Raw genomic sequence first — 26274 nt, 5'->3', positions numbered from 1 at the left:
AGTACAACAAAGGGACCGTAATGGGCACCTCATGTCCTAAACTCTTTCATATCTGCTACAAGGAACCTCTGGGTGGAGGGGGGCGGGGGAGCGTGTGTGTTTTGGGGTGTCTGTAGCCAGACTTCCTTTTTGTCCACTCAAACAGCAACTCTTAAGAACTTGCCTTCCTGAAAGACAAATGCAGTTCATTTCCAAACATCACTGAGAGAACTTCTTGTTTTCTCTCTCTGCTTTTTAAAACAGATGAATACTCCCCTAGGGAAAAAGCAGCTGTAAATACAGGAGAGGGTAGAAAAAGAATCCTGCTATGAGTTCCAGAGGAACCATTATACTATTGTAAAAAGCATTCTCAAAAGAAACAATACACCCAATCCAAACAGAAAACATACAACTTCATTCGAAGTACTTCTCTAAAATATAAACTTTGGGCAGATGATTTCTCTATACTCCAAGGCTGTTTCCTCCTCTACTCAACACCAAGACCTTCGCATATAAAGTTAGTGATTTTCTTCCCAGGAGACTTGGAAAGAACCAGTTCACAACACAATCAGTGTACCTGCTACTGAATGCCTACCACCACCACCACCACCACCACCACCACCACCACCACCACCATCAAAGGGCTAAATTTCATTACCAAACTGCTACAGAAATTTAAGCAAATTTAAGCCATTATGTTTTTACGTAGACTGAGACCACGTATTTACTAGCTGAGAACAGAATGGGAAGAAGGAATAAATCGGAGACAGGCAGCCCGGCTTCTGTACTTTTTACCTTCCAAAAAGAATAGCAGTTTTCAAAGGCTCAGAATTCTGGGAAATTGCCCACTGGCTTATTATACCCCTCCATCACAACAGTAATGAGGCTGCCACCTCGAAGCCCATTTGCCAAAAATAAAAGATCTAAAGAGGTGTTTCAGAGAAAGTTTGTGAGAAGAAAATTCAAGCTGGTTTTATTTTCATATAAGCTACAATTAAATGGCTTTGCCTTTGCAACCGCACTTCCTACCTAGAATTCCAGTAAGTTTAGATGTACCCTGTAGACTTAAACTGGATTACAGGGAATTCAGCTAGCTAAAACTGGTCCCAGTCCACAGATGTTATTTACTAACCTATTTCACAGTCCTGGGTGGGTCTGAGAAATAAACTGGGGATTGAGGAGGGGGTCAGCACTATGCTTACAATTCTGCCCAAATTGGAAAAGGAAGACACTGCTTTCAATTTCACACAAGATTCGAATATTAGCAGAAAAAATGCAACATAACCCTGTAAGCCCCATCAGTGACAAAATATTTATATTTGCAGAATGCATTCATATCCCCAAATTTCCCAGAAAAATCAATACAAATCCCATTAACCACAAATAAATCAAACGCTGAGTCCAACAGGTTTGTTCATTGTTGCCCCTAATTATCTGTTTCCTTAAGCCATAAGCTTCCCTATGGCCCGGCATCTTTTACCCTCCTTTTGGGAAGATTCACCACACAGGCATCTGGCCTCAGAATTCCCCAAGAACCCTGGTGGCCTTCTAGTATGAACACATTTTCCAAGTGAACCAGGATTTCAAGAGAATCTCAGAATGAGACAAACTCTTGGGGGACAAGCCTGACCCTTCTGCCTTTGCCATTTTCTCTCAGGTCTTAGAATCCTAGAACTACTCCTCGATGGTCTTTGGGCCTCCAGTCCCTGCTCTGCTCCAGGCCATCCAGAATTCTGCTAGGAACCACACTCTCAAAACATTGTGAGATCACCTCTCACTTCTAATGGGTCACCTCTGTCTACCCCATGTAGCATCATTTCCTGACAGTCCTCTATATTTTGCTTGTAACATGCACAGAAGGCACAGGCCCCAGCCCACTTGGAACCTTCAAGGGAGTTGGGGAGGCTACAAACCCAGACAGCAAACAATTAAGGTACACAATAAGGCAGGAGTATCTACTGCATTACTCTATGTGGGTGCAATAGAATACTAAATCGTGAGGTATGAATATTTAGAAAATAAGAAAGAACAAGCAGCCACTTCTGGTAAATTAAGGACAAAATAATGAAAGCAAACAAAAATCAGAAACGATCTGAACCAAGACCATCAAAGAGGACCTTTAAAAGGAAGGAAGGGAGATCTGACCTGAAAACTTAGAAAGCTGAATAAATATAGAGAAAGAAAAAGGAAACTGCTGGGGCTGGAAGGCTGAAGTAACCATGATACACTGGGGGGGTGGAGGAGGTGGGGAAAGGAGGGGGAGAGAGGCCAAGAATCAGGGAAAAACAGAAAAAAAAAATTCCATCTGAGGTCCTCCAGGACATGGGACAATTCTTATGGTTTCTCTGGTATCTATCACCTCGCAGACTCTGGTTATTCCACAGTATTAAGCATTCAGTTGAATACTTACAGTGAAACCAGTCTGTACAGCCATGAAAAACAGAAACTTCTGCTTTGGATGAGTAGGTAGTGGGAGCCAATGAACGTTCTTGAGCAAGAAACATGACCTAAGCCAATTAAACGTTTACTAAAGGCCTACTATGTGAAAGGCACCAGAATACTTAGTGCCAAAGGGCACTGCCACCATGGAAAAGGATGGTAATACTACCTCCCACACACATCAGGCTTCTTTCTCTTTCCTAATCACACTTGAGATGAGAACAACGTTCATGGGAGATGAACCTGGCAAGAGAGACTAAAGCAGCCTAAGAGGCTAGACAGGGTGATGTCTGGCCAGTGTGGTGGTGACAGAAACCTACTGAAGAAAGAACTGGCAGGGCCTGTCTACTGACCAGAAAGGAGGGGCTCAGAGAGGGGAGTCATGATGACAAAGAAGTCAGAGAGCAGGAAGATTTGGGTTTCAATTCCCAGATGGTGACATTATTTCAGGCCATGCTTTCGCTCCCCTGACTGCCAAATGCTGAGGTCAATCAGCTCAGCCATTCTTCCTGTTTCTGGGAATGGGGGTTACACATTCCATCCTTCCCATCTGCCCACGGTCGTTTAAGCTGGTTGTGATTTCCTGTAATTCCCATTTGCAAGGAGTGAAGGGGATCGATAAGGAGAAGAGTTGACAATTCTTTTGACCATCACAACAGTGATAAATATATCTCAATAGTCCTGCACTAAAATTTTACTGGCAGCTTTTATTCTGGGCAGAGGAAAAAAAGGGGGAGGAAGCATTACATTTAAAAAGCCTTGAGACAGTGTTCTCCTCACCCCATGAGTTCTTCTCTGTGGCAGAACCCCCTAGGTGCATTTAGTGAAAAGGAGGGATGAGACAGAGAAGCATCAACCCTGAGAGCCAGTACCATGAGAAAAGAGAGAAGAGGCCCAAGAACCCTCACCACCTGGCTATGTGGAAAATGAGCACAAAATCAGGAGAGCAGGATCAACATAAGCCAGGCCAAAAATGCTTGAACATGCAGCATCACTGGAAAGAAGTAGCTGGCCTTCAACATAACCTCTCTGAAGAGGAGAGGGCACTTGGGGACAGGGTGTTGCCAAGTGCTTGTCCCAAAGTGGGACTGCCCACTGTAAGACTGAGCCACAGGAGGGCCACCCTGGCTGCCAGAAATGTGGTCCTTCTCTCCAAGACCCTGCCAACCACTCTGCCATCCCTGACCATCCTAGACAGAAGGAAGGAGCACAGTAAGAGGTGAACAGTGGTGACGGCTGGAAGGGAAATCACAGGTGCTTTTCTCCTTCCGTGACTGCTAGTAACCTGTACATCCTGAACTTTCTTCAAGAAACAAGTATGACTTGAGATTTTTCAAATTTTGAGATGTGTACTTTATAAAGGAAAAGTACAACTTAGCCCTCTTTCCTAACTATTAAACAAGAAAAAAGAGTACAGACTGAAGAACATTTATCAGCCAAAGGAACTTGGTGGATTCTCTGACATTTTCTAAACAAGCACTTCCCTCCCACCAGTGATAGATTCTGACTGCTTGAGCATAGTCATGCTTCACACAGCGACCTCAAAGAACTAAAATAAAACTGAGTGTGACCTGAGAATATCTGTTATGACAAAGCATTTCCCCAGTGCTCTGTTTAGGGTTCCTATAGGTGGCAAAAGGCCTTTTTATAAGCCTACAGCCTGGCTGTGTCAATGGAGAGAGGGATGTTTGTCATATGTCATACTCCCAGGGACACAGACCTTCAGGACAGTAACAATAGCATCATTAACTGGCACTTGACTGCTTAATCATTGTGCATGGATCCAAGCATTTTCTAATATTTTCTAATATAATCCTCATAACAACCTTAAAAGGTAGGTATTATCTCCATTTTTAGACAAGGCACAGAGAAGTTAAATAACTTGCCCAAGGTCATAGAGTTAGCAATTCGTGACACCAAGATTACAAACTAAGCAGTCTCACCTCACAGCACACAATCTTGATAAAGGTTCAAATTTATTCCATGTTAGATGTGTGTGTGTGTGTGTGTGTGTGTGTGTGTGTGTGTTTAAGAGTGAGGACGAGAGCAGTGGAGGCGGGGGATGGGGGAGTGGTGAAGAATCCAATCACCCTGAGAATCATGACCTGAGCCAAAATCAAGAGTCAGATGCTTAACTGATTGAGCCACCCACACACCCCTAGTGTAACTCATTTTAAATATTAAAATTATCCTGGATATATTGTGGAATAGGAGGCAAAATTCTCATTCATTGTAAGAAGAAAACAGGAAGCCTTGAAGACTGTCCATACTGCTACTTGCAGCTGCATACCCTCTGGAGATGGGCTTGGACTTGGCTTGCAGCTCTGCTTCAGAACCCGAGCAGAGGGAAGTGTTTTCTGTGTGAATGCCAGGACCACACCCACAAGGGAACTGACCCCAAGGTATAAGGTATAAGGTATAAGCATACTTGAGAAACATTCCTTTGGGGCATTCTAGAAACTTCTGAACCTGCTGGAAATTTGGGAACTAGGTCATTAGATGTTGATGGCTAATTCCCCTGAACTGCTAACGAGACAGGCACGGCATGTTAAAAGAGCTATTCAAAGAGTGGAGTGGACTGAAACAGGAATTTAGAGACATTAACTCCCAAAGCTCTCTTTACAGACATACATCCAACGGAGAGGTTGCCCTCCCCACGATGTGTATATGTTTGCTCCCCATCTTCCACATCTGAGATAACCTGGCTAGAGGGTGCCTCAAAAAATGAGCTGGATTTCTCTGGAAAATAACTGCTAAAGATGGATACACTGCATATTAGTGGTCAGACTCTGATACCCTGAGTAGAAACTTCAACAGAGAAAGGCTGAGGGGAAGAATTCTTTTTTTTTTTTTTTTAAGTGTGTTCTTTAGAAGTCCCAACGCAAAGCAGCAAACACGCTGCCTGAGTCTTTGCCCTCATTTGTAAATTGAATAAAGATGTATTCACTTTAAGGTTTGCCTCTCTGTGTTTTATTTAGTCTGTCAGTAAGTGCCCATGAGCATATGTAAACTCACTCACCAATTTTGTCCTTCCTCCTTGGCTTAAATTATCTTGAATATTGCATTACTATACAAGAAACATGGCTCCAAGTTCAGAAACAGTTTCGGTAATTTAATTAAGTTGTGTAGAAATCCTAATGCTTTCTTGGGCACCAGGCTGACCTTTCCCTGCTCCTTTCTAGTCTCTGAGGGTAAGTCCTGGCTGCTGCCTCCCTTGGGGTGGGACTCCTCTCTTCCCAGATTTCCACAGGGTCTTAACAGAGGCCACACAGTGCAGTTTATAGTTCAGATTAACTGGCTCTGCCACTTACCAGCCATGCCATCCTAGAAACGTTGTTGTTGTTGTATTTATCCAATTTGGCATTAATTCTTACAACTGTTAAATGGGTATAAGCAACCTACTTCAGAGCTGCTGTGAAGATTAGATAAGCTAATACAAATAAAGCACCTAGAACAGTGCCTGACATGTAGAAAGCACTTGATACGTGTTATCTTTTATTATGAGTCTACCTTATAATATTAAGAAGGTTTTACACGAATCTGTATACTTTTCAAGGCAGTCTCAATTCATTATTACTACAATCAGTCCTCACAATAATGACTTAAGTTAGACAAGACCGAAAATGTATGGGCATTTCCCGCAATAAGGAAGAGGAACTAGCCTGAACACAGGAGCTCGTTACTCACTATCCCCCTTATGACTGGAGACCTATCTCAGTCACCTTTGTATTCCACCCCATACATACTAGCAGGTATCAATAAATCAGTGTTGAATTGGACTGAGTGTAGGGTTTGGCCGTGGTATGTATAAACAGAGCAACCCTAGCCTTGGGGCAAGGAGCTGGGCAACAAATCAGAATCATTATTCTAGGGAATTCCTAGCTACCCTGAAGAGAGAGACAAGAGGGCCACCTTTCCCAGTCCTGACTCCAACTCATCTTCAAGAGGAATAGAAGCATCTGCAGAAGAGGGAGCAGCCAGAGGTCACTTAGAGGTAAATGACAGAAGTGTCCCTGCTCAGCCTCTGAGGAAGGAGGGAGCCAGGATAATATAAGGGGCATATCACCACGCCCCTCCTGCTGGGTCAAATGGGGATCCATAAATGCGGCATCTCAAAGGCAGATAATGCTGTCTTCCGTAACTGAAATGGGAGTTCTCTTTCACTAGAGTACAGGCCAGTCTATAAATACCAGGGATTAAAAGACTTCCTGTGCGGCCAAGTGCCACCTGCCTAAATACAGACACTATCTGGTCTTCCATACCCCAAACAGACCCCAGAGCTTCCCTGAGGGAAAAGCCACCATCATCCAACAGTATACCCCCCTCCAAGTGATACCCCAACTTTTATTTGTTCCACTTCGGGTTATTTTTGCTCACCAGCCTCTCCCTCCCAGACCGTCACCCAGGGCCATCCTCTCTCGCTAAGTCCCTGCGCTGCAGCTCCCACCTGGCCCCAACTGACCTCCTCTCTCCAGGTTTTTGTTCTGTCTCCCTCACCACCTTGTCCTCCCCTCCAGCTTCCTAACCCACATCTACTTTATCTGCCCTGAATAACACAGGCTCTGGAATCACCCCGCCTTTGGTTCTTGCTCCAACAGAGTAAGTTACAGTACTTAACTTTTTAGAGCTTGGTTTTTTGATCTAGAAAGTGAAGACAAACCCACAAAAATACAGAACCTAGCACGGTGCCTGGCACAGAGCACGCGCTCTCCACATTTTTCTGCCTTGTCCCACTCTCCACCTTTTTCTTCTTTCTTTTCCGAAAAAAAAAAAAAAAAAAGAAAAGAAAAACTTCTCTGGCTTCCGTGACTGACTGTCACTGTTCCTAGGTATCATGTGTGCTACATCCAAATGTCTTAACCCAAAGAAGTCACTCAAATTATGAATACTTTAGCCACCAATGTTATCTATGTAACAGGTACATTCTGGGCACAAGGTCCCATCAGCAACCTTCAAATTACACTAGAGAGGACTGGTTACCTTATTATCCGCCCCTCACCACCATCATCACAAATGGCCCATTTGGTGAAGAAAGTAACCAGAGGGGATAGGAAGACATAAAGCTGAGGGTCACTTCTGACCACAAGCAAGGGATGAGTAAAGGCCTCTGTAAGGTAAAGGCAGCACTTCCACATGCGACTAAAACCCCAAAAGAAAGATTCCCATAATTCCACATTTACATATAAAAATGTTTAATTAATTCTGACAGCAAGAACAGCTGCCAGTTTTACTAGAAACACCATCTGGTTCATTTCTGATAAGGCCCAGGCACGACTTCACATAGGCCAGAGACTGCCTACAATATGGTTCCCAAAAGGTGGCATCTTCGATGACAGCTCCAAGGCAGTGTGCCATTCCTCTCTCCCCAGTGCTCGGAAGCTGCTCCTGCAGGTTCGTGATCAGGCCTGAGATAAACCCGGAGTTTGGCTCTCTTATGTCTTGGAGAATGTCCTCCAAAGTTTCCAGGCACCACCCTGGCTAAGTCCACATACAGCCCTAGGACAAGTCACCAGATCTCTCTGTGCCTCACTGCCTGTAACTCTAAAGGGACATTAGTCCCCCGCACCCCCACGCATCAACCAGAATTCATTTAAGCAGGTCTATCTCCAAAAACCAGATAAATATGACAGAAACATGATAAACAGCTGAACAACTTGTATTTTGGAGGAGTTTTCACAAAGCGGGTGGGCGCGTGGCTTCTCCACTGTAGAGTCTCATTTTGCAATTAGCGAAGAGTCAGAGGGTCCTTTCCACGAGGCCTTTAAGCTCCTCCAAGGATCTTCCTTTTGCCAAGCCAACAGGAAGCACTTTGATGTACTTCACTGAAGGCCTTTAGGCAGCCACAAATAAGGAAAAGAAACCAGTCTGGGAATCAGAGCAGACTTGTCTAGAGGTGCAGAGACCGGACTGGTGATAAGTACTGAAAAGTGACTGCCCTTCAGATCCTGCTGTGGAATTATATGATGTGAACGCAATACCTACACAGCAAGTATACATTCCAAAGAAATACAGACTACAAGAGTTAGCCACCATTAAATGCAAATTTGGAAAAAGATGTATTTGAAACACACAAAAACAACATAAAAACTATAAAGTGCAAGAGTCTGTATAAATATGTATACTCCTTCCAGTCCACTAGGCAAATTTAGATTGATAAAACTTTTGACATTGCATTGCTTGTATTTTTCACCAAATGGTAAGTATTTCATGACCACTATGAAGAAGGGAGCGAGGCAAATGTTGTAAAGTCCGATGAAGAGAAAACCAAAGAAGGGTGAGAAGTGTACTGTACAAACCCAAGGTGAGAAACTGGTGGCATCAGCTCTGACCCCCTAAGTCTGGGGATGAGGATCTCCCACTTTCTGGAAACAATTCTGGGCAGAAATCACTCAGGGTTTTGTTTTCTTTGTTTTGGGGGGAGGGGGGTTTCCTCAAAGTGTGAACACACAGAACAGGAGCCCACAGCAACAAAGCTCAAAAGCTATTTCCCACCAGGTCTAGTAACTTTAGCCCAATCAGTACCACAAACAGGCAAGGCAGATCTTTATGGAGCAGGTGGGAAGTCACAGGCAGTATCAAAGTGGTATGGAGAGAGGCCTTCCCCTAGAGAGGCTGAGCCCATCCTTGTGCAGGCCTTCCGGGATGAAGGAAGGAGGTGAGCAGACTCAGGGCTGTGAGGCCGTCAGTGTGGACTCCGGCAGGAGGGCAGTTAACAGAGAAGGCCACTGCTGCTGCTAACTCAACATATGGCCTTAAGACAAGTCACCAAATGACTCTGCCTCACTTTCTGTAACTTTGAAGTGGGCATAACTCCCACCTCACTTCCAGCGTAGCTGTGAGGCTAAAGCTGATAACAGTTAATATTTACTGAGCACTAACTAAACGCCTTTACTAGCACGAGGCTAACCTCTTGATAGGTCTCCTCCACCCCCTATATGTGGTAGGTACTACTATAAACCCCCGTTTTCAGTTGAAGAAGCTGAGGCTTAACAAAGAGACTTACCCAAAGCCACACAAGGCAGAAGGAAAATTTAACAGTATAAAAGCAAGGGTCAACCACGAATTATTATCACTTCTTCCCCAAATAAACTGCCATTTGAGTATTTTTTAGTTATCAGGCACTGTACCTGGTATTTTAAATACCCCAATTTATTTGATTTTCTTAATAATCCCATGAGAGGATACTTTTAATTAAGTTTCACTATTTTCAATAGTGAAAAATTCAAGTGATACAAAAAGAAACTTTAACAAGTTACAGTTTTCCTGTTATCCCAAGATTCACCACCCCAAAATTCCCACAGCAAGTAATTAATATTTTGGTAGCTACCCTTCTGGAGATAGTGTTAATAATATCATCTCCATTTTATAGATAACGAAAATGAGCACCAGAGAGGTTAAACTTGCTCAAGGTCATACAGCTGGAAAATGGCTGAGCTGACCGTGAAAGCAGGGTCATTCTGAGTCCAAGGCCTGCTATCCTCCACTTGTCTCCCACTCAGTACCCATTTCTTCAAACAATCGTCTATTTTCATTCACCACAGGAAAGGGGGAAACCATGCCTGGCCCACAGCCAGTCTTACTCCTCCACTTTCCTAAACTAAATGGAAAAAACAGGGCTGTCCAAGCACACCCTGCCTCAGGAACATCAGCACTGCTTTATGTCTGTCCGAATCTAAGCTGTCACGGGTGAAGCGGGACCTTCACTTCCAACCTCCTCACCACCCACACAGACTCATCTTTGCCTCTGGAAACAAGGGCAGGACAGTGGGGAAAAGGGGTTCAAGCCTCACCTATAGGAGACTGTCGATTCCCTTGTCTGCAGAAAAAGCAAAGATGTTCCTTCAGGAGCCCTCATGAGTTCTCAGGCACAGACAGTCCTCCTCTGGAAACAGTGTTTACAGAGCTGCTCAAAATCCCCATCACAGAGTCCTTAGAATCCAAAGAACTCAGCATTCATTCTCTGGCTTACCCCCAAACGCAACTTCTAACACCAAACTGCATGGATTTCTATATACCAGGGTTTTAACTCTATGGCCTCTCCCCTTCTCCAGAAAATAAAAATAAAGGTCCCTCGGCCAATATGGGAATGCTTTTCCTTAGTTAGGAGATGAAAGTTGCCTTTCAAATTTTATACACTTCCGCATTTTTGTCCCATCGGTACAGAAAAACATACTGACATACTGACCTTGAGGTGTACCTATGCCGAGATTGAGTAGGGGAAAGGGAGAGGGGTTGTTATAACGTTTTCCATGAGAAAGTTAAAATTTATGAAGTCTGCAATTCCAGGAGGTTTCCTTCTCCCTGCATGAAGTACCAACGTTTGAGTCCGTTGAGCCCCTAGGTGACTTGGTGTCACTAATTACAAGTATAGCGGATGTTAAATGTCTACTGGTTACCGAAGGCCTTGGCTTTCCCATTTGTAAAATGGGACTAAAATCTTCCTCATAGTATTATATGACACTTTATATGAAAGCATTTTGTAAAATGAAGAAATTTTTATTGTTATTAATACGGATGCCCAGCCTGCAGAGTGAACACAGAGGAGACTTAAACCAGCACTTCCATCCTCAAGGGGCTTAAAATCTGCGTGGAAAAGACAAATCAAAATACTGAAGCAACAATACAAAACATTTGTTGGGCTACGTGCTGCAAAGAATCCCTATGAGGAGGGGGCACCTGGGTGGCTCAGTTGGTTAAGTATCCGACTTCGGCTCTGGCCGTGATCGTACTGATCACTGTTTACTGCTCTCATGTGGGTTCAAGCCCCGGGCTCTGTGCTGACAGCTCAGAGCCTGGAGCCGGCTTTGGATTCTGTCTGTCTGTCTGTCTGTCTCTCTCTCTCTCTCTCTCTCTCTCTCTCTCTCTGCCCCTCCCCAGCTCGTGCTCTGTCTCTTCTCTCAAAATTATTAAACATTAAAAACACTAAACATTGTTAAGCATTAAAAAAAAAAAAAAAAAAGAATCCCTGTGGGGAGATCATTAAATGGGAAAGAGCATTCAATAAACACTTGTTCACGTAATAAAGTCAGACGCACTGCTTGAAAAATACCTGCCTTGTTGCTATTCAAAGAAAGTTCTAGGAACACCAAAGGCTCTGAAATCTGTTACTCTGTTGTTGCTCACATATATCCAAGAAAAGCAGTTAGCATTTGTAGAGAGCAACCCTTCTTTCAAAGACATGATTTTTCTTTTTATAGTCTCTTACACTTTTTAAAAAATGTTTATTTATTGAGAGACAGAGAGAGAATGAGAGATTGGGGGAGGAGCAGAGACAGAGGAGACAGAGGATCTGAAGCAGGCTCTGCACTAAGCAGAGAGCCAGATGTGGGTCTCCAACTCACAAACCACAGATCATGACCTGAGCTGAAGTCAGATGCTTCACTGACTGAGCCACCCAGGTGCCCCAAAGATGTGATTTTTCCAAAGCATGCACAGACCTTCAAAGGAGATGACCCATACAACTACATGTTATAATTCCAGAAGTAACAGAACCACCCCCAAAAGAGCTGGGTTCTGGAGAACAAACAGAAACAAGGTGTCCCACTACTAACTACTTCCTTGACTATAACAGGATTCACAGTGGATGCTAAAAATACATTAAGTAAATAAGGCCAAACTGTAGATAAACACTTGTAGGTTGGATTTAGGGCATGACTAATGCCTCCTGAGGCTTTTAAAAGATGGACAGAGTTCTAGAAATAAAGACCTGTGCCTAAAAATTAGCAGGGTAATTCTGGTCTTGGATCCAAGTTCTTTTTTTTCTTTAAAGCTTTAAATGTTTATTTATTTATTTTGAGGCAGGGAGGGGCAGAGGCAGAAAGAATCTTAAGCAGGCTCCCTTGTCAGCGCAGAGCCCAACTTGGGGCTTGATTTCAAGAACCGTGAGATCATGACCTGAGCTGAAATCAAGACGCTCAACCAACTGAGCCCCCCCGGTGCCCCTTGGGTCCAAATTCTTAAAGGATCCTGTAATTCGGTTCTCACTGGTCTTGCTAAAACATTTGGGAAAACCTCCAGTACCATCTCTTTCCTTCACCTCCTCCCACCTCCATGGTTTCTGAGCAGTCTTCTTTTCCTACCACCAGAGTAAAGCTGGTGAATGTTAACCGCTTTTTATCGTCTTGTTTATATCTGTTTTTCACTCAAATGAGGTCCCCCTCCAAATGTCTCTTTTTAGAATTTCATCAGTAATACCATTCTTTGACTCCTTGTCATCAGGGCTCTTGGCCTCAAAGTCACCTTGCCCTCTCACCCTTTTTTGACTTTAATCCTTTCTACCTGGTCAATCACTTATCAACCAAGTAATCCAGGAGCTGAGTACAAAGAAGTGGACAAGACCATCAATGACCTCCGGAGACTCCCAGTCTAAGCCTGAAACCTGGGCCAACAGAGATGGCTACCGATAGAGGTAAAAAATATACACAGGATGTGTGCTTATTGGGAGCTTTATTTGTGCCAGTATTGTGTTAGGTCCTTTAATGCCCCAGCAGGTTATAAAGCCACAGACAGATCAAGAAAAGAGGTATCACAAGTCAATATTTACATCTAAAATTGAGGCTTGTGGGAGATGGGAGAAAAAGATTCCCTAAAGAATTCACACTATTGATCTATTTCCCTTCCTCCAATTTCTCACTGTGGAATCCAGACCCGCTTTTCTCCCTTCATTTAAAAAAAAGTGGGGGGGGGGGGGGTACCTGGATGGTTCAGTCAGTTGAGCACCCAACTTCGGCTAAGGTCATGATCTCCCAGTTTTTGAGTATGAGCCCTGCATCAGGCTCGCTGCTCTCAGTGCAGAGCCCACTTTGGATCCTCTGTCCCCCTTCTCTCTCTGCACCTCCCCCACTCATGCTCTCCCTCAAAAATAAATAAACATTAAAAAAAAAGTACTTAAAAAGAAGATATTTCAGGGTCAGAAAACATCTGCACAATAAAAAATGATTAGTTAAATAAAACCTGTAAACAGGAATCCTCACAGCAGACCAAACTCCTAGACCTAACTTACTCTGCAGGGAAAGGCAATTTGCTTTCTTGCCTGGAATGCCAGGAGGATTCTCCAAGGATATTTTTCAAGCCTACCTCTCTTCCAGGATGACTGCTGGATGGGAGCACAGAGGTCACTGAAAAAGAGTGACTCTTTCAGAGTATCAAATTGAAAGTCTACTTTACACAATAGATTCCTCCAATGCTATACTTCAAGTTAAATAACCAATGGGTATTCTCCAGGACGGTTAAGGCCATGAAGGCAAGAACTGTGTCCATTTTGTTCTTTGTTTACAACTGTATACCTAACACTAACCACAGGCATTCACTAAATACTTGTCAAGCAAATAACCAGACTTACTTCCTTTTGGTTTCTGCACCAACCACCTACCTAACTCCCACCAGCCTGACATCACAGCCCAACCAGATTATCAGTTGACAAATTATTATGACTTGAAGGTGCATGTAAAGGGGAAAAAAAGATGGACCAATGAACTCTTATGAAACCCAGAGCCTGTTTTTCTTGCCATCCCACTGTGTAATAAGCAAAATCCCCACAGGACTGAAACGAGGAGGTAGATCGCCTTCCCACAGCACAGTTTCTGCCTAGCAGGTGGATGAGAATCAAGGACTGATAAAGGTGTGGACCAGCTAACATACCATTTGTCAATTCTCTAAAAATGTCTTAAGCGGGCCAACTGAAAAAGCTGTACCCACTGAGCATAAAACTGCTCACTGGCTTTCCAGGGTGGAGACAGCTAGCATACATGACCTCAGCCCAAGAAGCCTGGTTCCTTCCAGACTGATTAGGGATACAGTTAGAGATGTGTGTTCACACTGCAATCAGAATCACAGTCATGAAGGGTTCTGGATTGCTAATGGGGTGGGGGCAGGGAGCATCAGCCCTCCCAGACAGTATGTTCCCAACTACCACATCTAGGATGCCACCAGCACCTGCCACTGTCCCACCTGGTCAAGGGGGACCCAAAGGGGAAAATGACTCAGAGAACACATCCCATTGGTCTAAAGCAGGTGGTGTTTTATTAATTACAAGGAAGCACACTACAGAGATAAATAGTTAAGCAGGGCCAACCTAAGCACGACAATGCCCAGTTTCTTCCTCGCAACTGAACTTAACGACTCATTCCTCTTTGTAATTTCACTATTAGATTCAAAACCACAAGCACAAAAAGGAGATGAATTTGTTCCAAACAGTATGAGCCATACACTATTCTGGGCTCCAATGCCCTTTCCTGAGACAAGCCCAGAGGAGAGAGAAGTTGATCGTACAGGGGAAGAAACAGCACTAGACTCGGGATCAGGACGCCTGGGTTCTCCCCTGGCCCCGTCACCACTCAGGGAGGTCGGCGCTGAGCACCGCATTTCCCATTCTTCCTTTCCATAAAGTGAGGAGGTAGGAGGAGACTATCCCCAAAGTCCCATTCTTCCAACTCTAGCATCTAATGAACCTAGAGTCTCTCTCATCACATACTTGGTTTGCTGTTCAAGAAGTTTTGGTAATATCTGGATACTATAGTCAAGAATTTTAATCTTCAGATAAGAATTTTGTATTACCTTACTCCCCCAGGACTTGGGAACAGAATTTGCATTACCAGGTAGAAAACACTCAAAAAATTCTAAAACTGTGGCAGGGAAGTTATGGCTGCATACATTTACATTTACACTTACACACATATACACACAGGAACTTTCTGGAAGGATTGATCCTTGGGCTTGGCTCCAGGTACAGGAAACTAATACAGGTCCAAGAGAAGATAATTCAAGTTCCTACTTTTTGTCTGGCTTATTGGACAAAAGGCACGTGCCCTGTGCCCCACATTTCTTTGGGGTAGAAGCATCTTGATCTTCTGATAAGAAAAAAAAATTAGGTGGCCTGTATACACATACTTTCAAGAGCTTTTGGTATGAACCAGGAGTCAGGAAAGCAAGAACAGCTATTGATCACGAATGCTAGTAGTTCCAATTAGGACAAGGGCGAAAGGAGGCACTGCATTATTTCAGTCATATGGCTGGTATGGTGTGAAACCACCCAGGGGTAGGTCCTGTAGAGGAAACGACACTCCCAGCAGTACCATCTGTTCCTCTTTGTGTCTGGCATGAGCTATATTTTTAACCTCAGGTGCAACTGAGGTCCACCAGCAAGAGCCCTGTAAGAGCTGCTCTAAAGAGCAGTCTTTCTCAGACCTATATTTAAACCACACTCGCAGCCCCTCTCCCTCCCCTTTACCTTGATGGTTGGCTCTCCAATCCAGCCTACCAGAAGCCTCTAAGCAGGTGCACACAGCCCCGGCATGGAATGTTTCATAAGAAAAGGAAAAGCTTCTGAGAACTATAAATTACATTTGATAAGGAATGCTCTGTGGGGTTCATGGTAAAGTTCACTCCATAAAACACAATGACGCAATTTAGAACGGAGACTTCAGGCTGAAAATCCTTTTTTTTTTTTTTTTTTTTTTTTTTTTAAGCAGCAGTACATGTGCACTGAATTTAGGCACTACTGCATCTGTGAACTCCCACTACTGTTTAAAGTTCTGCACGGAAGATTTGGAAACAGTGTTATATTTTTTTTAAAGTTATTTATTTGACAGAGACAGAGAGAGTGAGCAGGGGAGGGGCAGAGAGAGAGGGAGAGAGAGAATCCCAAGCAGGCTCCACACTGCCAGCGCAGAGCCCAATGTGGGGCTCAAACCCACGAACCGTGAGATCACGACCTGAGCCAAAACCAAGAGTCGAAGCTTAGCGGACTGAGCCACCCAGGCACCCCTAGAAACAATGCTATATTCTTACAAATAATTCTTCCTTTCATTTTCTTAGTAGCATCTTTTCTGAATTCAGGGCAATATCCTCAACAACACAGGACCAAAAGGTTCTGCTATAACACTGTTCTTCCCCAAACAAACTGTATAACCAAGTAAAATGTTAACTCTAAAGTAGAAATATGGATGCAGCTTTTAAAATATCTCCCTAAGAGGGGCGCCTGGCTGGCTCAGTTGGTAGAGAATACAATTCTTGATCTCAGGGTTGTAAGTTTGAGTCCCACATTGGGTACAGAGATTTTAAAAATCAATCAATCAAATCTTTTAAAAAATAAAATAAAATACCTCCCTAAGAAATAAAAACATATGCCTACACAAAACTTTATACTAATCGGTGTTCACAGCAACATTTATAATAACCAGAAAAACAATTCAGATGTCCATTACATTGCTGATGAATGGACAAACAAAATGTGATATACCTATACAACAGATCATTTATCAATAAAGTACTGATATATGCTAAAATATGGATAAAACTCAACAACATTATGCTAAATGAAAGAAGCCAATTACACATTCTGTTTATGTGAAATGTCCAAACAGGTGAACTGTAGAGAGAAAGAGATCAGTGCTGGCCGTGGGCTACAGGGATTGTGAGGAACTGGGCGTGACCACTAATGGGAGTTTCTTTTTGGGGTGATAAAAGTGTTCTAAAATTAGAATATGGTGACAGTTGTACAACTCTGTAAATATGCTAAAGTCTACTGGATTGTAAACTTTAAATGAGTGAATATTATGATAAATTATGTCTCCGTAAAGCTGTTTTTAAAAATTATGACAAATGAAATGACCCCTCTGAAAAAAAATCGCCTTGAGCAAATCTTAGGAATAATCTAGACAGGGGCATCTGGGTGACTCAGGTGGTTAAGCATCTGACTCTGGATTTCGGCTCAGGTCATGATCTCCTGGTTCTTGGGATCAAGCCTGAGTCAGCTCTAAGCTGACAGCACGGAGCCTGCTTGGGATCTTCTCCTTCTCTCTCTGCGCCTGGTCCCACCCAACACCCCCCCATACGTGTGTGTGCACACATGAGCACGCTCTCTCTCAAAACAAATTATAAAAAAAGAAAGAAAGAAAAAAATAGTCTAGACATATGAGAGGCTATTTATTTTTTTCATGTTTCTTTATTTTTTCAAGTTTATTTATTTTTGAGAGAGAGCTCACATGTGCACGCAGGGGAAGGGCCAAGAGAGAGGGGGACCAAGGATCTGCAGCAGACTCCACGTTGACAGCAGTGAGCCCAATGGGTGGCTCGAACTCGCGAATCGCTAAGATCATGACCTGAGCTGAAGTTGGATGCTTAACCAACTGAGCCACCCAGGTGCCCCTATTTATTTATTTTGAGAGAGAGGGAATGAGAGAATCCCAAGCAGACTGGACTCAAGCTCGATCTCATGAACCTGAGATCATGACCTGAGCTGAAATCAAGAGTAAGCCCCTTAACCAGTTGAGCCACCCCGGTGCCCCCAATGAGAGGCTATTTAAATCACAGCTGATCTATTTGATGGAATATTATAAAGCCACTAAAAATAAAAATAATTATAAAGCCTATATGTCATTACAGAAAAATATTTATGGTGTAATGCTAACTGGAAAAAACAGAATACAAAAGTAAATGCACACCAGGATTCCCAACTGAAAGAAAAAGCAGAATAGATGGAAATAATGTTTGTGGTAGGATGGTAGAATCACGGTGATTTTTTCTCCCCCTCTATTTTCCAAGCTTTCGGTAATCTTATCCCAGTGTATTAACAATTAAAAAAAAAGTAGCCCCAGTCTTCTCCCTGACAGTTTGCCTAGGCTACCACTTAAAATGAATAAGCAAAATCACCTTGTTCTCTTTTTCAAGTTCCCTTTTTAAACTTCCACCCACTTAGTTTATTGAGATCTACTGAGAACAGCCCAAAGAAGGAAGAATGGGATAAACAGTCCTATCCCCTTCCCAGAAGCGGCTTCCTTTTTACTGGCTTTGTCAAAAGCCCAAGCCTAGTCTAGCCAAAAACCTAGCAAAGACAGTCTACACACAGGCCAACTCCATGCTCTGATCTTAAACTTCTGTGGGTGAAGGCAAGTCAACGCTGGCAGGAGGGTGGATTTGGAAAGATTAAACTTTCCCCCTCCTTCAGAAAGGATGGTAAGAAAGGGAAGGTTGGGAAAGAGCCCCTATTTATATCTCCTCTCTGAGGTTTTACGTCCAATCTCCAACTACAGGAGAAAAGAATCCTGAGTCACTGAATTTTTCACCACAAAAGATCCTCCTCTTCTGAGTAACAAAGAATTGTCAGTCACCAACTCTGCTGTCTGCAAACCCCTGAGAACCTATTTCTGTCTTCAGGAACCCAGGCTAACTTTCCTCAAACCAAGCAATGGAGCTCTACCAAAAAACAAAAAACAAAAAACCAGTCTAGCACTTGTACATGTGCGCGTGGGAGGGGGAGTATAAGACGGGAGAGTACATTTAAGGGCACACACAGCTATCAGGTAATTTTCAGGATCTACTAACACTGGCGACAGTAACAGGGAACTACATATGTTTCTGCTTGAGAAAAATGCTTCAATAATATCCTGTTTCTGGAGTATTGCATGAATTCTTGGCATGCAGCCTTCAGATGTTTCAAGGGTGCTATTTTCCTTTTCTGAGATGTAAGGGCCCAGGAAAGAGAATACATCACAGACAACAGCAGAGCCTGCCTGTGAAACCCGTCCAGTTCTCACTACAGTTGCTACATTTTTCTACTGTTGCCATACCAGTACCTTCACAGAGACTCAAGTGTCCCCAAGCCCCGACAGAAGCACAGGTGGCCTTTCACAGCCAAAGTGACCCAGCTCAGCACCACTGGAGGTCTACCAGCAGAGTGGAGACTTCCACACTCAGGTAAGAATCAGAGGATGAGAGAGCAAATGGAGACACCCTGCTGGTTTCTAGGCCAAAGGACTAAAAGGGAAAGAAAAAGGACACCATCAGAGACACACATGAGCACACAAAAAAAGGAAACGTCCACAGGTGCCTGACAGGTTTTACTGCTAAAATCTAAGCCTTATAAGAGGTACCTCTTTCCCCCGCACCTCTACTTTTTCAAATAAAGGTTTTACACAAAGACATGAACTTATAAGCATCCAAGGGAACAATGGCTGTTGCCTTGAATCTGAGCCAGAGTGGGAGTGAACAGATCTTGATGCTCAAGGACAGTCACCCCAACGCTGTCCTGAAATTGCTTCACTGGTCTCAGATTCACAGCTGTTAGCAGCTTCAAATAAATACCATCACAAAACCCTCAGCCCCAACCTCAATTTGCATCCTTTACTTCTACCTGTATGAAAACAACCCTCCCACACTACAGGCATTTTTTTCTCACTGATCTAGTTTCCAACTTTCCTGCAACGTGGCACCAAAACTTAAGAATGTTAATTTTTTAGGGGTGCCTGGGTGGCTCAGTCAGTTAAGCGTCTGACTCTTGTTTTCGGCTCAGGTCATGAGCTTGGATTCGTGAGATCGAGCCCCACGTCAGGCTTCGTGCCAACAGCGTGGAGCCTGCTCCGGATTCTCTCTCTCTGCCCCTCCGCTCCCCACGCACTCTCTCCCTCAAAATAAATAAACTTTAAAAATATCGGGGCGCCTGGGTGGCGCAGTCGGTTAAGCGTCCGACTTCAGCCAGGTCACGATCTCGCGGTCCGTGAGTTCGAGCCCCGCGTCAGGCTCTGGGCTGATGGCTCAGAGCCTGGAGCCTGTTTCCGATTCTGTGTCTCCCTCTCTCTCTGCCCCTCCCCCGTTCATGCTCTGTCTCTCTCTGTCCCAAAAAGAATAAATAAACGTTGAAAAAAAAAATTTTTTTTTAAAAATATATATTATTTTTTTAAAAACCATTCCACTCAATGAAATCTCACTGTAGTGGAATATGTGGGTGGCCCCAAGACTGCAGCCTTCTTGAGGAGAAACCAGGAAAAAGAGTCTCTATTATCATATACGTATTTGTCCTAATGCTTACCCTTAACCCAACTGTCCTAATCCTCAACACTCAAGTCTGCTTTCAAATATGTGTTCTTTCTCCTCTATTTGTTCTTCCTCCTACTACTTAAAGGAATGCCTCTAAACAACAAGACTTTCCTACTGTCCAGGAAGACAGAAGGAGGAAAGTGAATCCCACTGATCAGCTTCAACTAGGAGACCACATGTCAGTCACGTCAGGAGCTCAGTAAAATGCTTCCTGCGTGGCAATTACACAACCAGTACCGGGGGGTCTGCTGACATTCAGGCTTCCCAGTGGGCTTTACAGTCCCGGGCTGCCTCTCAGGGGAACTAGAGGGGAAAAAACGGCATATCTGCTCTCTGGTCTTCCTTCTCAGCCCACAAGCAGTTCTGCTAAAGACTTCACAGTTTCACTGGTTTTAGTACAGAAATGAGTTAGATTAAGTGACCGGATTTTTTTTAAAGATATCATTCTCTGAGCCCAGAGACAGGCACCAGCACAGGTGACCCCTTCAACAACACTGGTTTGAACTGTGTGGGTCCACTTCCACACAGATTTTTTGCGGTACAGTATTGTAAATGTTATTTTCTCTTTCTTGTGATTTTCTTTGTAACTTTTTTCTCCAGCTTACTTTATTGTACTAATGCAGTATATAATACATGTAACATACAAAACAAGTGTTAATCAACAGCTTATGTTATCAGTAAGGCTTCCTGTCAACAGTAGGCTATGAGCGAAGTTTGAGGGGAGTCAAAGTTATACATAGATTTTCGACTGCATAGGGATCAGTGCCCCTAATCCCGTGTTCTTTAAGAGTCAACTGTAGCAAGCATAGTTATCTGGTTGTCAAAACAGCTAAGGATATGGGAAAAGAGCATGGGAAAAATTTAAAACATAAGGCAAGTTTTTATCAGAAGGACGGAAAAGTACGGAGGGAGTGAAATAATGCTTAGTAGCAATAAACCTGAAATAAGCTCTTACGTTTAAAAAGCCAGATGCCTTATTACCTTCAGAGAGTGCCTATGTGTGTATGGAATGGGAGGGTAGCTGTAGAAATTGCTGCCCCGGCAACAGCAAAGGAGGAAATCCCCTGCCAGGAGATGCACCATTACATAAGAGCACAAGTTCAGCCACCACACAACGGACACCTGCCAGGAAACCAAACAAAGTGCTGAGGTCTCTTCATCTGCCAGCCTGCATCTGTAACACCTCATTCTACCTTTCTTCTTCTTCTTTCTGTTGCCTAAATTCTGGGCTTTAAGAAGGCAGGCCTCAGCAAATAAGTTGAACACTGCCATGTGACACTGGGTTTGGGGGTGGGGGGAGGGGGTCAGTCCTACTCTGAGCACCCAGGGACCTGATACCCCCCGATCTAGCTATAGGTGAGGATTTGTTTCATATGCCATGTCTACTACAGTATCCAAAAAGCCACTCTGTGGACAGGAAGTCCTATCTATCAGGCTTCATATCAGTAGTCTCCTCTAATTTAACTTACCGGACAGAAGTTCCTGAAGCAGCAAATGGTTGCCAATGAAAGTTAACAACATAAATCAAAATACACTGATTTAAAGACCACAAACTCCATGAGGGCATGGATGGATTCTTACTCACTGCGGTATCTCCAAAACCTAGCACAGTGCCGGGCATACTTTCTGTATCACATAAATACTTGTGAATACTGAATGAAGGAATAAATAAGCAAATGATTATTGTGCACATACCATAAATGTGTACCTGGGAGAGTTATGGGTGCTCATGATATGAGAAAGAGCCTGAAGAAGTAGTGCTTTGAAAAAGTTCTAGAAATACTCCATTTTGAATTTTACCAAATGGCAAGCAAATTAGAAGCTAACAGTAGAATCTAGCAGTTAAAGTGTGGGCTCTACCATGGGCTACTTTTATGACTCTGGGCAAGTTATTTGTTTGGCTTTGGTTTCAACTGAAAAAAAAAGGAGGGGGGAACAGTAACAATACCTAGGGGCGCCTAAGTGGCTCAGTCTGTTAAGCGTCTGACTTGGGCTCAGGTCATGATCTCACAGCTCGCGAGTTCAAGGGCTACGTCGGGCTCTGTGCTGACAGCTCAGGGCCTGGAGCCTGTCTCAGATTCTGTGTCTCCCTCTCTGTCTGCCCCTCCCCTACTTGTGCTCTGCCTCTCTCTCTCTCAAAAATAAACATATATATATATATATATATAACAATATCTACCACAAAAGTCTGTTATTAAATGAGATCAAGAAAGTAGTTCTTGATACAAAGCTTGGTACACAGTCCTCAAGAACTCTTCCTATCGTTGCTGTTATTGTTTTATTAAACACCTCTTTTACGGAGGGGGAGGTAAACCTACTTCCGCTTCTCCACCCAACCAACTGAAAATTTTCATTTCAGGCTGAATCTGCATCTAGCTAAAAATGCAAAGCCCAGAAAATTCAAAACTCAATGCCACGAACATGTCTCTACTAGCCTCCACTAGATGGTGACAATTTGGGTGTGGAATTCCCCAAAGAGAAAAGGTGTGCATCCTTCAGACATACGTTTTAAACCAGAGGAATGAAAAGAGCAAGAAATGAATTCACCACTGCTAAGGATGGAAAGACACTTCGTACTCCTACCGCTGCAGATCTCGAAAGGGAGTAAATGCCTCCTCCAGTTAAGTGAACTGGGTAGTTTCACTGCACCTCTGCACAGAGCTGACACAAGCCCAGTTAGCAAGAGCAACAAAGCCCTGCGAGCCGCCTGCCACGGAGAGTACGTTCTGTGGGAACAGCAGTATCAGGCCTCTGGGCCAAGACATGAACTTCCCCCTAGCCAGCCAAAGACTTGATTGTGACTCCTCTTTCCTCCTGAGTCTTGTGGTCCCACCTCACCCCCACCCCATGCTAACCTCGTTACAGGTAACTTCCCAATTCAACAGCCCCACAGCCGGACGACGCGGGAGAGTCAGACCTCCACCAATATCTGGAGTCCCCAAAAGCCAGGAGTAAGAAAGCAAGTCTACATATATAAACAGGAAGTGGTTTCGGTGAGTCTCAGCCCGGATAATAAGTAAAGTTTTTGAGATTAAAGACCAGACGAGGCGCGGAGGCTCCAGAAAGCTCCGATGCTCCCACACAGGGGCTCCAAGATTTCCTCAGGAAATCCACCGTCGCCAAGCCAACCCTGCCCGGCGCAGGACCGGAGGCTTTGGTCGGCCCGAGGGGGAAATAACAGCAGTAAGAAAGAGGGCCTCCGCCTACCTTCTCTCCCGCGACCCGCAAAGTGTGGTCTCCGCCCTGACTCCCGGGCAGGGAGCACGACCCCCACGGCGGGCGAGGCCAGGCGGCGCGCCCCGGTCCCGGCCACCAGCTCGCAGCCGAAGACCGGCAGTCCGGTCCTCCTCCCGGCCTCGGCGCAGCCCACGCCGCCGCCGGGTCAGCCTCCCCGGTGGCCCTCCCGGCCCCTCGCGCGGCCGTCCGGGTGACAGCGGGGCCAGCGCACACACCAGCACACGCCGGGCGGCCGGCCGGGGCTCCCCGACGTCCCTCCAGAGCAGTGCGCACCAGCCCGGCGCCCCTGACAGCCCGCGGGGCGCGCCAGTGACACAATGCCTGGCCCCGCCGCCCCCGGGCCGCAGTGACAACTCACCCGGGAACGGCACCGCGACCTCCGCGAGGGGGGCGCTCGAAGCTTCCGCAGCGCCGGGATCCGCTCTGCCGCCTGCGCGCGCCCGTAACCCTCTCGGGTCTAGGCGAGGCCCTGCGTGCCTGGTCTGGCTGGCGCTGGCCCGCGCTGCGGGAGAAGGCGGTGGGAGGCTGGGGGCGACGCTGTCGCCGGCTTAGGAGAATGGAACGCGGTGGCGACGGCAGTGGCGGCGGCGGTAGCTCCCGCGTCACTGGCCCAGCTGTACCGCGCGGGCGGGGGAGGACCGCGGAGTGCGGGGGGAGGGGAAGGGGCGGGCAAGGGGCGGGGTCAGGCGCGCACGCAACAAGCGCCGGCGTCGCGCCGCCGAGACCGCCCCGCTGGGAGGCCCTGCAGATCGACCGCTGCCAGCACGCACGCGCCGCCGGCGGGGCCGCACGCCCCGCGGGAGGCGATCCTGGAGCCGTGACGGGGGGAGGCGGGCGCGGGGGACTGCTTAAAGGGACAGTCACGCCAACTGCGCTGGAGTGGCCGAGGCCGTGGTACCGACCTAGCCTGCGCCGCGTTTGCAGTGCGCTCTCCAGTTCTTTTACTATCATTATTTTGTGGATATTTTGGATGTTATTAGGATTATTGGATTACTATTATTTGCAAATAATTTGCTCTCAGGTTCACAGGGCACTTTCCACGCACGTTGGTTGCCTTGTTAGGTCTTGAATCGCTTGCCAGACCTAGGGCTGATGCAGATCATTATCTCCCTATTCAGAAGTGCTTCCCAGACTGTGTAGCGTAGATGAACAAGCTCCAAGTTGTCCCGGGGTTGGGGGCGGGGGAGCGGGGGGGGGGGGGATTGAAAAATGCAGATTCGGGATAGCCATTCTGATTAAGTAAAGCTAGGATCGGATTCTGGGATCTATTTTAAGAAGCATTCCGAAGTGATTTCTCAGCATACTGAAAGCACTCAATGGATCTCAAGGTTGAGAAAACAGTAGTTAAAAGCAAGAATTGGCAGAGTCAGGGCTAGGACCCTGTCATACTCCTAACTTTGTTTCCCATCCTGAGCCTTGCCCCTTTGGGGTGTTTTCCAGTATATACTATGCCAACAGTTTGTGCACTGTATCACTACATCATTTGTTGGTGATCTCACTGCAACCCTGGGAGATAAGTCCTCTGTTTGGGTGTTTACAGGGCTTGTGGCCCGTTCACGGCCAAGATGGTGACTTACTGTCTTTGTGCCCCAGGGCCTCATGCAGTGCCTGTTCAGAGATGCTCGCTGGCTCAATAAATGTTGCAGCTCTCCTACCTGAGAATTCAGGCTCCAGCTGCAGATTGGGTCAGGCAAGCCCTTTCTCCCAGATGCCCTTTGGACAGGATACTCCCCCCGCAGGACCTCTCAGCAAACCTAGTTCTAGTAGGTGCTCTGAGAAGATGCTGTGAATTACCAGGGCAAGTCCTTGAGGTAGCTCAAACCAGACAAGCAGAGTGTTCCTCACCACCCCATGCACAGGCACCCATCCCCAAGGGAACCCTCCCCTTCTAGGCCCCGCAGAACCTGTGACTGTAACTACCTTTTCCATTATGTCTGTCCTTGCTCTGCCTTCTTTCTCTCTTGCCTTCCTGCTGGGCATCCCTCCCTTCCTCCTCATTTTCCCTCTCTACTGGGGTTGCACTACCCAGACCACCAGGGGGTTGAAAAGCAAGTATTAGCTTGGCCTGGATCTGCAACAGAGCTCAGCAACCCTGTGTGGGCTGCAAGTACACACCAGGCACACCCAAGGCCCAGGAAGGGGACAAGGGAAAGGGTGGAGGAAGAATTAGAGAAGACAAATGGAGAGGAAAAAAAAGGTGGGCAGATTACCTACAAAGGCAGCTTGGTGTAACGGAATATGGATTAGGCCAGCCATCAGATCCCCTGGCTTTTGGCCACTAACCAGCTCAGTGACTTCATGCAAGACTCACCACCTCTCACACTGTAAAATGGCTTCTAGACCCTCTGCAGATCGGTAACTCACTTCTTAAAAATCGTCCCCTGGGTGCCCCCAGTGTCCACAGAATGAAATCAAACTCCCAAGCAAGGACTGTGTCCAGGGCTCTCCACAATCTGTCCCAAGTCTTCTCCATCCTTCCATACACCCTACATACCCCCTCTGTACCTCAAACATGCTACCTACTTCACATCTCAGAACTTGTGCTCACACTATTCCCTGGGCCTGGAATGTCCTTCCCACTTACCCTTGCCACCTTTGCTCTCCTTTTTCCATTTTATGGCATCTTGGACAAGCCTCAGTTTAGCACATATTTCTTTCTGCTTTCTATTACAGGATGCGGGGTGAATCTCTTTTCTTCCTTTGTAAATGCTGGCTCCCCAGCCTCTCCTCTCCCACATTTCCCCTCCTGCTTGAGGCTCCACAGGCCTCCTACAGAACCGAGCAAAAGCCTCTTTACATTCTGCT

At 45.4% G+C, this 26274-nt stretch overlaps 1 protein-coding gene across 2 annotated transcripts in view; it reads right to left on the bottom strand.

Annotated features, from left to right (window-relative positions):
- Window positions 1-23907, bottom strand: part of SUSD6 (sushi domain containing 6) — a 98312-nt gene extending 74405 nt beyond the window's left edge. Inside the window, exon 1 of one of the 2 annotated variants that reach the window (XM_030319420.1) lies at window positions 23828-23907. The gene's annotated coding sequence lies outside the window, so the exon portion shown is untranslated. Of the gene's footprint in view, window positions 1-23439; window positions 23512-23827 lie in introns of those variants that run through there. The other variant, XM_030319421.1, reaches the window with a different exon arrangement.
- Between the last annotated feature and the right edge of the window lie 2367 nt (window positions 23908-26274).

Source organism: Lynx canadensis, chromosome B3 (genome assembly GCF_007474595.2).
Source record: "Lynx canadensis isolate LIC74 chromosome B3, mLynCan4.pri.v2, whole genome shotgun sequence".
NCBI lineage: Eukaryota > Metazoa > Chordata > Mammalia > Carnivora > Felidae > Lynx > Lynx canadensis.
Note: the sequence above shows the minus strand (reverse complement) of the source record. Positions and strands in the feature narration are given on the sequence as shown.